This window comes from Acinonyx jubatus, chromosome B2, assembly GCF_027475565.1.
Source record: "Acinonyx jubatus isolate Ajub_Pintada_27869175 chromosome B2, VMU_Ajub_asm_v1.0, whole genome shotgun sequence".
Taxonomy (NCBI): Eukaryota; Metazoa; Chordata; class Mammalia; order Carnivora; family Felidae; genus Acinonyx; species Acinonyx jubatus.
The window spans coordinates 16,030,378-16,044,404 of NC_069385.1; the positions used below are offsets into that span (position 1 = coordinate 16,030,378).

The window sequence follows — 14,027 nt, forward strand, 5'->3', positions numbered from 1 at the left end:
GAGATCGTGACCTGAGCTGACGTCAGACACTCAACCGACTGAGCCACCCAGGTGCCCCCCAAAAATTGTGATTTTAAAAAAAGGATTCGTGTGTGATATGTGTAAGTGCTCAAACTAATAGAAGTTGACTTTATAATCATGAAATTGCTACGCTTTTAACACTTACTCAAATGTACTACGGAGATCTATATACACTGCTGTAACATGTGTATACATAGGCATATGTAATGCGGAGCAGGAAGGGAAGGAGAGGAACAGAGGTAGGAGTTTTGTGGGAATAAGATGAGAAATGTTAAGTTTGAGAGGACACACCTTACGGGGCTGGGGGTCCTCAATCATCCCAACAAAGATGCACTCTGGCAGCTGACTTTTTGGAAGGGCCAGCAATAGATTAAGGATCAACCCACTTTTTCTGTGGTTCTTTTTAAGGCAAATCATTATTAAAAAAAAAAAATGCTAGCCAACCTTTATGAGTATGGGGACTTCTTTTTGAAGTAGAAAATGAGTTCCTATGGGCAGAATCCATTGAGTGTCAGGCTTTTAAAAGACTTCGTATTTCATATCCGTCAACCTCTGCCTATAACTAAACAGATAAGGGGCGCCTGGATGGCTCAGCTGGTTAAGGATCTGACTTTGGCTCAGGTCACGACCTCATGGTTCATGGGTTCGAGCCCCGCACTGGGCTCTGTGCTGACAGCTCGGAGCCTGGAGCCTGCTTCGGATTCTGTGTCTCCCTCTCTCTCTGCCCCTCTCCCTTGTTCATGCTCTGTCTCTTTCTGTTTCTCAAAAATGAATAAATGTTTAAAAAAATTAACAGATAATAACAGATAATAAACAGATCATAGTTTTCGACTATGGGAGGTGCTTGATTTATTTGCTCCACGGACTAGACACAGCCTTTGGGATTTTTGCCTGACAAGCACTCTTATCCTGGTTTTCCTGTAACCGCAGAGGCCACCTCACGTGGTGTAGGTGGGTCTGCCTCTGTCTTGCCCGCAGTGATGGGGTCAGGGCTGGGACATGAGGCAAACGGGGCCTGTCAGGGGATTCCTGAACCCTGAGATACAGATGGTAGGACAGAGAAGATTCCTCTTCCTCCGAGACAGTGAGTTTTAAGTGTGAAGTAGGTCACTCCGTGATAGGCAGGGCATCCGTCCGAGGGAGGCCAGGCTGAGAAACGGAGAGCAAAAGCCAGAACCCTGACCTCAGCTGTGGCTAGAGCCAGACAACTCTAGAAGTTTTTGTTATTTGGGTCAGTTTCTTCCCCCCTTTTGCCTAAGTTTGAGTTGAGCTGCTCTCATTTGCAACTAAAACAGAGTTCTGAGAGGGAGTGCCAGCCCTCACTGGCTAGGAGTGACTCTGTCATATGCCCCTGCGCTTGCCCTGGAGACGGAAGGTGCTGGAAGGAGGTGGGAAGGCAATCAGAAGCTGCCAGGGGCCCGGGTCCCCTGCAGGCTCATTCGCTTGCCTGAAAATCTCTTTCTTTGGCTAACCTGTCCTTGGTGTTCGCCGGGAGTGGCATTTCAGACACTCCTATTAAGTCACATCAAAGGTACAAAACTGTAAACAAATGTGCAGGAGGTCATTTAAGAATGTTAACACACTCTTCAGGATTAGCAAACATTTGCTATCTTCAAAAGTTATAAGCTATGATTTGGTTTAATATTTTACTTTTTTGTTGTTGTTGTTGGAGAGTGGTGAGTATTAAACCGATTTTCATTCAATTGAAAAAAATATCAACCCCCTTTTTCCAAGTTAAAAACAATTTAACACTTCAAGGGAATTTATCAGGAATTTAAGAAATGGCATAAAGAGAAACATTTTAGATTTATGAAAACAAAGCAAATTTTTTGGAGGTGAAGTCCGTAAGCGAAAAGTGTTTTTTAACAAAGACAACTCCTCAAATTGACGAGTTTTGCCAAAAATTAACCTCCTTTTCATTCTTTCATTTTCCAAGACTTTAAAACAGTATATTTTTAAGACAAACAATTTGATTATGTATTTTGAGAAACTCTTGATCTGTGAGTTCATCCAGGAGTGGTCTGGTCCCAGTGGAAAGATTCATGACAAAGACACACTGATTATAGTTTAAACTCCTCAAAATGTCACAACTCCTTGCAGCAACTGTAATATTATGCTGTGCTTTATTCAAATTATTGCCCTCTTGGACAACAACAACAACAACAACAACAACAACAAAAAAGCCTGAACACATTCAGATCTTTGGTTTTAAAGGTATCTTTTCAAATACTTCATTAATTTTCAATTTGAGGCCAGATAATATAATACAACGGCTGCTGTGACTTCCCCCTTCCCATTCTTGACTTTGGGTGTTTAATCCTACTTGCTTCAATGTCTAACTACATTTGCATAAGCCTGCAACAGTATTAAATGGAAGGCTTCATGAATTTGTCAATATTATTTTTGGCTTGCTTCATGGAAAGCAAACATGCGATGCTAAAAGCACAAAAGTTTGAACAGGGAAATAAGCAAATCGCTCTTACATCTGCATAAGACATATTTGTTGGTAAAATACAAAAGAAAAGAGAGATGGGCGTTTAACTGGATTACTCATCTTACAAAATATTCAGCCTTCTTCCTAGACTACGCTGCACAGTGTCAGTTAATCACGTTGGAGAGCTGAAGGAACAAAGACTGTTTTGATGACAAATGAGACAGCAAATGAAGCTCAGATAGGAACAAAGATTCGAGAGGGAAGTATTTTGATTGTTTTTTTGTATCTATGTTGAGATGCTACAGGTGACTGCAGCCTGGTTTCGAATCGACATTCTACCATTAAGTCTGATTTTGTATGTACTTTATGGTATCCCTGGAGACAACCTAGAGTCATGCGAAATTGCCGGTTAATAACCACACAAAAAGTAGCAGACACAGGTAAATGCATCCAATCTAGCCCTAAGAAGGCCAGGGTGGACATGAGAGAAGGTGAAGGTTTTAGGCAGCAAGGTTACTTCCGAGAACCAAAGCCAAGTGACGTGCGCTGAACTCAATGGATATCTCGCAGAACAGTCTCCACTGCTTTCTCGTTCTGCTCTATCCAAGTTTTAGGCCACCCAAGAATGAAATCCAAAACTGAATAAATATGCAGCAACCTCATTTTACAGTCTTCAAGTTCCACCTTATCCTTTATCGGGGCTTCAGGCAAACCATTAACTTGTTTTCAGTTTGACTTATCTTCATTTCCCATATCCAGGGGGTCGCCCTGCTCACTCTTGCCCCCAACATACTCCTAACCCGTGTATCACGCTTATCTATCTCGCTGCTGGCCCAGGATATTAAGTATGGCTAACAGAGTGCCTGGAAACATAAATGTTTATTGAACAGACACGAGAGTAAAGAGGAGAAATAGGTCTTAGTAATTTATTGATAACCCAGGTTGACCGGACATGAGTCACTGGCTTAGAGGCTGCTCAGAAACTCCTTCCAGGTGGAGGCCTGGAAGTGACCAACTTGACTTTTCAGGTTCCAAGAATCAGGCTTGCGTGAAGCAAACTTACAAATAGGGTCTGCTTTAGAATCTAAATGCCATTTTGTTTATTTATGGACAATGTATGACTCTGCATTTTGAGAGACGGTGTGGTATGATGGGAAGAGCATCACAGAAAGACAGACGTGAAACAGAAGACCGTGCACCCACGGCACGTTGAGGGGCCTCCGTTTTCTCGTTTATGTATTGGGACAACGGGACCTGTAGCATGATGATTTGCAGAAACACAACGCTGGGCTTTCTCACTCTCTGACCTTGGTTTTAATAACTATTTTGAACTGTTAATGACTCCAGAATCTTGAATTTAGGGCACAGATTTCTTTATTGTACCCTAGATCCGATGCCCCGTTGTCCAGTGAACGTCTTCACTTGAACTAACAACAAATGCTTCACTCAACGTGTTCGAAGCTCAATTCGTTATCGTGCAGAAAACGGTTAACACGGCAGGCCCAGGAACGCCATCATTAGGCCTGCTTACAAGGCTGGTGCCTGGAACTTGGATCTGGGGAGGGTCCCTGCCATTCTCTAACTCCTCACGGTGGCTCGCAACACGGTTTATGCCGAGCGCCTGCTTTCTTTTTTTGGAGTCTGGAATTCGGTACATGCCAGGCAGAGGGTACCTATGCGGCTGGCCCCCAGAAAAAAACCCCAGGCGCCGAGTGTCTAATGAGCTTCCCTGGCAGACCACATGTCACACGTGCTGTCACAGCTCGATGCTGGAGGGATTAAACACGTCCAGTGTGATTCCACTGGAAGAGGACTCTTGGAAGCTCGTGGCTGGAGTCCTCGGGACTTGACTACATGTGCCTTTTCCCTCTGCGAACTGTGTTTGTGTCCCTTGTCATAAACCACAGCCCTGAGCGTGACTGTTCGCAGAGTCTGTGACTCTGGTGTCTCATGGAGCCTGAGGGTGGTCTTGAGCTCTCCCAACACAGTTATCTTCCTTGTAAAGCTCTTTGCTCCTCTTTGCACTGCTTATCTAAGTAAAAGACAAACAGACCTAAGGGAGGAAGGGGTCAGAAGCGTGAGCCCTTCTTGAATCTCTCTTCCCGTCTCCTGTTCATACAGCCCAGGTCACTCGACCCACCGGCTGCCTCCTCTCATCTCCCTAGACCTCAGCCTAGACGCGTGTATTTGCCTTTGTAACAACTATCACCTCCCTACTAGGCCTTCACGCCTCTAATCTCTCTTCTCTCTATTCTACCCTCCGGACTGCTGCCTGAGTGATCTTTCTAAAATGTGAACACAATCATGATATTTATTGCTCTGCTTCAAATCCCCAGGCCCTGAAGAATAAAGTGCTGACTCCGAACCTTCCCCCAGGGCCTCGCATGACTTGGGTGTTGCCTTCCTGCCCAGTGTCATTGCTCACACTCCTCTGAATCTTGTTGCTTGCACACGTGATCACTGTTAACATAGAACGTTAGCAATGCTTTCTCATGCCTTGACGCTTTATGCTTGCTGCCTTCCTGTCCCCTGTCGCCTGGCTAATTTGTTCTCATCCATCACAATCGGGCTGAGGCAACTCCACGCTCAGCCTGACCTCCCAGGTCAGCCAGCCAGCCAGCCCTCAGTGCTACCTGCGCTCAGAGGGAAAGAGCTCTCAGCTTTTCGAGGGTCTCTATATTTAAAACTGTCGCCAAGCCTTTGAACTCCTTGAGGGCGAGGTCCAGGCCTTTGTTGTTCTGTTTGTTCTTTCTCATGCCCTAGTACACAGCGCTTTTCAATAAATATCGAGTGAGTGAATCAGAAATAAGGCATTTGTGTGTTTGCACGGTGATGCATCCGTTTCGCTCGAACTGCCTAATGAATCATCACTGTTTGCCTGAGCATCTAAAGTTTGTCTAAAGGAAGAAGATTAGTCAATGAGAGAATCAGTTCAGATGAGAGAAATCTCTCACCTGGATTCTCTTGGTGACAACAATAAAATCTTATTCCTCAGTGCCCCCTACTCTAAATTCCAGGCGGTCCCATACGTTCTGCTGCCCATATCCCTCCCGGGGCAATGAATTTAATTCTCCACTATGTAAATATTAACTGAGTTCTTTTGATCAGATTTTTCTGAACTGCTTCCCACAAACTCAGTACTGTTTATCTTAGAGATGTCCGCTGACTGACCTTGGCCTGCTTTGCCCTTCACTTAAATCCTAGTATCTTTCTCCAAGTCTCTACTGTTCCCTCCCTACATTACATGAAGGATTTGAGTCTGGAACCAAGCAAAGCCAAATCCACTGGAAGCAATGATTTCCTCATAAATAAAACGGATGATTCCCTGGTGCATTATGTAATACACTGAGGAAGAGCCTTCTCTTCCCATCTCGTGGCTGATCTATATATGCCCACAGGACAGAGAGCGCAGCTGGTCTCCAGTGTGAGGGTCCTAAATGTAGTGGCAAGGACACTTGAGGAGCTGCCCTGGGACATGCCAATCTCCATGTAGTTTGATCAGCAGGAAATACTCACCACCTCTAATCACTTCTAGGAAAGAAAACTATTTAACAAAATGGTAAGAGGAAAGCTTCAATCTTAGGACAGTACCTGCTAGGTTTTACAACATCTCTCATAAATGCTGGAATTGTCCTTTCTCATACAAAAGACCATTCTTAAATTTTCCATTCTGACTTTATAAAACACCAATCCAGATCCAGTTGAGAAATACAGAGGCTTAAAACTAACAGGACCAGGGGGCATCACCCCACCCAAGAGGTACAGGGGTTTGCTCTGTGGCAGAGGCAAAGCTTCTAGTACAAATGTCCCAATTCAGTGTACTCACTACTGCACCATTCTGCCTTGCACTGATTAGCTGTCTTTTGCTTTAAAAATAAAAGTTCCTTGGGACTCCTGGGTGGCTTAGTTGGTTAGGCCTCTGACTCTGGATTTTGGCTCAGGTTGTGATCTCACGGTTCGTGAGTTTGAGCCCATGTTGGGCTCTACGCGGACACCGTGGAATCTGCTTGGGATTCTCTCTCTGCCCCTCTCCCACTCATGCTCTCTCTCTCTCTCTCAAAAGAAATAAACATTAAAAAATAAAAACTAAATAAAAACAAAAAAGTTCCTTTAGAAGTATTGTGTGGGAATGCCAACTGGTGCAGCCACTCTGGAAAACAGTATGGATGTTCCTCAAAAAATTAAAAACAGAGCTACCCTACAACCCAGCAATTGCACTACTAGGTATTTATCCAAGGGATACAGGAGTGCTAATTCGAAGGGTCACATGCACCCTGATGTCTATACAGCAGCCCTATCGATAATAGTCAAAGTATGGAAAGAGCTCAAATGTCCATCGACTGGTGAATGGATAAAGAAGATGTGACATATATGTACAACGGAACATTACTCAGCAATCAAAGAGAATAAAACCTTGCCATTTGCAACAACGTGGATGGAACCAGAGGGTATTATGCTAAGTGAAATAAGTCAGTCAGAGAAAGACAAATATCCAGTGACTTCACTCATCTGTGGAATTTACGCTATAAAACAGATGAACGTAAGGGAAGGGGAGCAAAAATAATATAAAAGTAGAGAGGGGGACAAACCATAAGAGACTCATAAATACAGAGAACAAACTGAGGGTTGCCCGAGGGGTGTTGGGTCGGGGATGGGCTAAAGGGGTGATGGGTATTAAGGAGGACACTTGTTGGGATGAGCGCTGGGTGTCATGTGTAAGACATGAACCACTAAATTCTATTCCTGAAATCATTACACTATACATGAACTAACTTGGATTTAAAGGAAACAAACAAAAAAAAGAAGGATTGTAAAATGTATAATATTGGTAAACTGCTGTCCAATAAGCTAAAACAGTAAAAAACACACCCTTGGTGCACACCTGTAGGTGGCCCTCCACACAACTGGCCTGGCCACACCCACACAACCATGCAGGGGGCGTCAGGAATCCGGGGAAAGGAGGGGACCAGCGCTTTCTGCGGGCACAGGGTCGGGGGTGTGCACGAGTCACGCCCTTTCCTTCTTGGGGGACAAATGACACCCCAGCCCTCCCCCCACCAACCATAATTTTCACGACACAGCTCTATCATGGGGGTTGAATGGGCTTCTGTAGGCTAATTGCCATCTATCATATTGAAAAATTTGCAAAGGTGAAACAGATTAATGACTTTTAATGGCTGTCAGCCTGTAGGTCAACCTTAAAAGTGAGCAAGCGAAACACAATTCCGCAAAGCATCCCGAAGGCGCTTCGCGTAAGCTCACAAGTGCAGCCCTTGCCACCATACCAGAGCCCAAAACAGATGGGACAGATGCCTACACTCAGTGCTCCCATACTTCCTGTTCCTCCACGAACCCCAACATGGCTCTGACCCTCCCAGAGCGTCAAGCGGCAGCAGACACACATCTTTCTAAACTCTCCTTGTGAAGCTACTTACATTTCATCAACGTGGTCAATCAGCTTAAGCTCTTACTAGGTGCCGAAATGATAACAAGAAATTGAAACCCTCAGTCTATAAGCCACGGGTTGTTGCTGAGTGGCAGAGGAGGGTGAGGATTTTGTGTTCTGCTTTCCTCAAAGAGAGAAGACTATTTCCTGGAGTGTTTTAACTGAGAAAGATAAGGTAGGAATACATGTGTCTATGTATGGGTCTATTTTAAGTCTAGATCTCTTTGGTCTTAGAACACGCTGGCGGGGGACCATTATTTACGTTTGCCTCCTAATCTGTATGTCTGTTCCGGAAGACAGAGGTTTTCAGCAAAGGACTTGAAGAAGTTTAGCTTTTAGTAAAACTTAAAGATTAGATTGACAGAAGTCAGGATCATGGAAGATAGAAACTGAATAAAAGTCAAGATCTAGTTGGGCGGTAGGTGTGTGGTTCGGGCATCGTACGATTACTGGAGCTGAGCTGTTTATTAGTTTTAGAGCTTCTTGTGAACCGAAGCAAAAGGGGAAAACACGCAGGCCTAGGATGTGCCTTGAAAATGTATTTTCATTCTCTGAGGGCAGCCACACAGAAAACGAAGTGAGGAACTTCAAAATGTTATCGTTACTTAGAAATTCGTTCAATAACGGGAACCTACTGTGTGCTAAGTCTGGCGTTTGGGACTCGGATGAACAGGATGTGGTTCCTGCCCTCCCAGGACTCATCACAGAACCACATTTGCTACTTTCTAGGGGAAGACAAGCTTGCAGGTCCCCTAGCTCGGAGCTGTGAGCACTACACCAAAAATCACCGTGTGAAAGTGTCAGAGGAGCGCACAGAAGTTACTGAGCCCAGAGGACCCTCTCCTGTGAGCTCCCTGGAAGGCGCCCCAGGTAAGAGGACGGTGTCCCGCAGTGGCAAGTTGCTCTGTGCAGCACCAGTGTCCCTCGAAAGAGTGCACCGTGCCAGAGGCACAGACAGACCGCAGCGTCTTCCAAAAATCCTCCAGAAATACCATTTCCCAAGCACGCCTCTGATAAAAAGTCAGGCAGCTGATAGCTCAAGCTTCTCATCTCTGGCAAAGGCAGGGGGTGAATCTCTTCTACCATGCCGTGTTCCTACGCCTGGCAGATCGCTCATGTGGCTGGTAGGGTTCCATCAAGGAGCCAAACCCAGTCTCTCACCTAAAGAGATGACCAATCCATCCCCAAGAGACGGAGGCCAGGCCTCACCTTTGAGAACAGTTCTGGACCTGACACGAACACATTAACTAATGGGTGACAGAAACACTAAGAGAAGAAGTGGCTAATGTTATTCCGGCTGATATTCAAAGAGACTCAAAGGGATGGTTTTAACTAGAAAAGCCACAGGAAAATCTCAACATATCACAATTAAAAGTTTACCTTTTTTTAAAGATTTTTTTTTTTTAATGATTATTTATTTCTGAGAGAGAAAGAGAGAGACACAGAGCGTGAGTGGGGGAGGAGCAGAGAGAGAGGGAGACACAGAACCTGAAGCAGGCTCCAGGCTCTGAGCTGTCAGCACAGAGCCCGACACGGGGCTCACCAACCACCAGATAATGACCTGAGCTGAAAGCAAGAGTCAGATGCTTAACTGACGGAGCGACGCAGGTGCCCCCTGACTCACACAGTTTTAAAGACTGTATGGAATTAACGAATATCAAGCAGTATGGTTTGGGACACCATCTGCTCCCATAATGGGATTGGTTTTGGAGCAAATCACTTGAAGCCACTCCTTCTAATTAGATGGTTACCAGAACCAAGGTCATTTGCAGTAACTCCTGGGATGCGAAAATAAGACCGTACGATCAGTACAGAGATGGTATAACATTTCTGAGGAGGCAATGCCGGGGTTGAATGGCGGCTCTGACAGTTACTAGCTCTTTGATTAGGGCAAGTTACTTAACCTCTCTGTGCCTTGGTTTCCCTGTGTGTAAAACAAAGCCAGCGATGTTGCCCACCTGGAAAGGGCGCAGTGAGTGTTAAGTGAATCAATACATACAAATTTCTCAGAATGCGGCCTGGCATCAGTAAGTGCTCAGTGAATGTTTGCTCTGATTGCACTTTTTTATTATCCTTATAATTTATGTAAGCATCCCTTTCGTTCTGGCTGCTTTTCTATGCATTTTTACATCACTGACATTATGCACTATGAACCTCATGTATTTTCCCACTAAACAAATCAATTGTTTCTCCAAGTCGTTAAACATTATAAACATACAAACACTGTCTATGTTTAGGGACAATCATTCTGGTCCTGAAACTATCCAGACGTTAGTATCTTTAACCTTCCGTTCAATGAATCTTTTTAAAATTACACATTCCGGGGGTGCCTGGGTAGCTCAGTCGGTTAAGCGTCTGACTTTGGCTCAGGTCATGATCTCACAGTTCATGGGTTCGAGCCTCGCGTGGGGCTCTCTGCTGACAGCTCGGAGCCTGGAGCCTGCTTCGGATTCTGTGTCTCCCTCTCTCTCTGTTCCTCCCCTGCTCTCACTGTCTGTCTCTCTCTCTCTCAAAAATAAATAAAGATTAAAAAAATAAAAAAAAATATAAAATTACACATTCCGTTTAGGAGAAAAGGGTGCATTGTCTGGGGGCTAGGAGAGGTCTGCTCACGTGCGCCATAGACAAGGTACAGGAAAAAAAAAAAGAGAGAGACAGAGTTACACTGAGGGCCTGTGAAAATTTACTGAACTATTGTAGGCAGAGTTTTTGAGTTTAAAGTTGTGATGCGTGGAAAGCAGCGTCTGCATGTTGATAGCGCGGGGATGAGGACGGGGTGTCACAGAAAGGTGCAAAGTAGGCTGGTGCACTTGAGAAGAACTGGACACTCTGTCACTGTCCCCAGCTTGACTCTTCTGTGATCACGAAGAAGTGCCAGGGCAGGATTTATGGGCGTATGTTCTTTTAGTGCTGGTGGCGGGGGCGGGGGGGGGGGCGGGCTCCCCATCATGGTTTCCAGATACTATATTAACTATTTGCTGTCCAAATAAGAGAAGAATCTGTCTGAAGTTGTAATCAGTAAATGTCACGTCTTCTTCCCGAACCTTCTGTTCTTTTCCCAGTGAGGTGGCGACACCGGTCTTTTTCTTTTTCTTGTTCCCCCCTGTCTGAAGTACTTCCTACTCCAAAGAAAGATATAAGGTTCCGATTTATGCCTCGAATGAAAACCAAGGGGGCTTCAGAGAAGCGGAATAGATGTCCTGTTGGAATCCCGTTGTTAGGTGGTTTGGGGTCTCTCCTGTCTCTTCCTGCCAAAATGATTCCATTTCCAAAATGGAGCACATTCCATTCTTTATGACAAACTTATCAAGATTAAAATGACCTTCGGCTGTCAAAACAGCTTGAAGAAAGTCAGTTACGGTTATTATAAAGAATATAGAACTTACAGCCCTCTCTTCAATGATCTTTACCCATGTGAAAAGTATAAGTAAATAGGTTTTAATCAGCATAAAGGACTACAAAGAAGGAATCTGCCAAACTCGTTAGGGAAGAAAGGCCAACGCCATAATGGATCTGGGAGCTGGACCCACCATCGTCAAGTTGACGTTTCGTAGACCAGTCCTTGTAACACGTATTTGCGGTAGACGACTAAAAACTGTCCCTTAGACGAGCGAGCAGCAGTCAGGATTTTTCACTGCTCGAAGAGAATCTTTCACGTATCATTGTGATTTCATAGGTTTGATGACAAGTTAACTCTTTGCCGTTTGGGAGGAGCCTCAGCCAGGCCATAAAAAAGTGAGGAAAGCTAATGGAAACTCGGTGGTGGTCCCAGTGGACTTACAATAACTGTCTTAGGGCAGCAAACAAGATAAAAGTGGAGGCTTGTAACGGATCGGAAATACCTGTGCAAGTCAGGCAAATAACGCCCGGCGCCTCAGAGAACAGATTCCTTCCTTCATTTGTAGGATGATTCGCTTTATTTGTGTAACGTCGTTTGAAGCAACTCTAAAAGCTTTTGACTTGCGGCAAATGACACCTCGCTCAGAAACCAAACTACCGAGGCTCCATGACTACATGGATATAGACCTCGCATTTCGCCGCTCTCCCCACCGGTGGTCCTGGAATGCAGAAGCAACCTATCTGTCCCCGGACCCAGCCTGGAGCTGCCCGTTTTCACCCTCCCGGCCGCGCGGTTACCTAGTACAAGATCCGTTCTGCGAAAGGGCTCCATCAGCCCGGGTGGTTACAACTGCTAGAGGTTTTGTTTCTCGGTTTTAAAGACCACAAAGAATGGCCTGGAGACCCTGCATCATGGGCACGCGGAGGTGGCCCTGCACACCCCCAGGGGCCACCATTCCCACAGACTGCTAGGTGTGGGGATGGTCTGCTCACATCGGGCCAGTGGCCAAGGGCTTCTGATGGCTCACTCCCACGGCATTCAACTCCCAGCTAAGGCCCTTTGTGGTCGGGGGGCTCCTGCCCCTGCTCTGTCTGGAAGGTTTCACCCTAGCCCTCGACCTCCACAAACACCACTCTTTTTCAGGACATCTCAAGGGCACTGCCGGGTTCTCTCTATTGCTGCCCCTTCTGACAGGAGATGTGAGTCCTTACTGTCCCCTTTGCACCTTGGTGCCCCCAGCACTTGGCTGACACACGACTTTGTCTGCTTTCCCCTAGCATCCAGCATCTGGGACAGGGATTGGGGGTTTCTGGTCTTTGCAGCCTCAGTGCACAGTGCAAATTAGACACACGACAATGTTTTAAATGAGAACGAAATTAACAACTGTATATTGTTCCAACGTCAAAAATTCTCCAAGTGTTAGCCCTGGCCTCTCTCCTGAACTCTGGAAGCTCTTTTCTTTCCTTCCTTCCTTCCTTCCTTCCTTCCTTCCTTCCTTCCTTCCTTCCTTCCTCCCTCCCTCCCTCCCTCCTTCTTTCTTTCTCTCTCTTCCTTCCTTCCTCCCTCCTTCCTTCCTCCCTCCCTCTTTCTTTTTCTTTCTTTCTTTCTTTCTTTCTTTCTTTCTTTCTTTCTTTCTTTCTTCTCTCTCTTTCTTCCTTCCTTCCTCCCTTCCTCCCTCCCTCCCTCCTTCCTTCTCTCTTTCTTCCTTTCCTTCCTTCCTTCCTCTCTCTCCCTCCCTCCCTCTTTCTTTCTCTCTCTCTTTCTTCCTTCCTTCCTCCTTCCTCCCTCCCTCCCTCCCTCCTTCTTTTTCTTTTCTTTCTCTCTCTCTCTTTCTTCCTTCCTCCCTCCCTCCTTCCTTCCTCCCTCCCTCTTTCTCTTTCTTTCTTTCCTTCCTTCCTCTTTCTTTCTTTCTTTCTTTCTTTCTTTCTTTCTTTCTTTCTTTCTTTTCTCTTCCTTCCTTCCTCCCTCCTTCCTTCCTTTCTTCTTTCTCTTTCTTTCTTTCTTTCTTTCTTTCTTTCTTTCTTTCTTTCCCTTCCTTCCTCCCTCCCTCCCTCCTTCCTTTCTTCTTTCTTCCTTTCTTCTTTCTTTCTTTCTTCCTTCCTTTCCTTTCCTTTCTTTCTTTCTTTCTTTCTCTCTTTCTTTCTTTCTCTTATGTTTATTTATTGAGAGAGAGAGAGAGAGGGCCAGTGAGGGGCAGAGAGAGAGGGATAGAGAGAATCCCAAGCAGGCTCCACCCTGTCAGGGCACAGCCCGATGCAGGGCTTGAACTCGCGAACCATGAGATCACGGCCTGAGCCGAAATCAAGAGTTGAATGCTTAACTGAGTGAGTCACCCAGGCGGCCCCTCTGGGAACTAATTTCTAACTGTCTCACAGACGACTTGACAGGCAGTTCAACGGGCACCTTAGACAACATGCAATCCCATGTTCACTGCAAAACCAGCTTGCTGTCTCTTTTCTTTCCAGGCCCGTCCTTCTAGGTCCCAGGAGGCACCTTACACCCCCCCTTCCTCACATTCCATCCCCTGTCGGCTCCTCCGACTTCCACCGGTCTCCCAGCACACACGCTTTCCTCTCCCCTCCTGTGGTCACTCCCCTGTCACGGGCCCATGACACTCACTCGGGCCTTGGCACAGGCCCCTCAAGGTGTCCTGGCCTCAGTCTCTCTCTCTCCTTCAGGAGATCGCTGCCAGCGTGGTTCTCTACCCACAAAATGTCAAATGCCTTTGGGCACCCCAGCATGTCATTCAAAGTCTTGATCTCTAACCCATCGTCCTCCTAAGTGGC

The 14,027-nt window shown here is 45.8% G+C and overlaps 1 protein-coding gene across 3 annotated transcripts in view; it reads right to left on the reverse strand.

The window, feature by feature from the left end:
- Nucleotides 1–14,027, reverse strand: part of MTHFD1L (methylenetetrahydrofolate dehydrogenase (NADP+ dependent) 1 like) — a 187,328-nt gene that overhangs the window by 28,942 nt on the left and 144,359 nt on the right. The gene's annotated exons all lie outside the window — the stretch shown is intronic.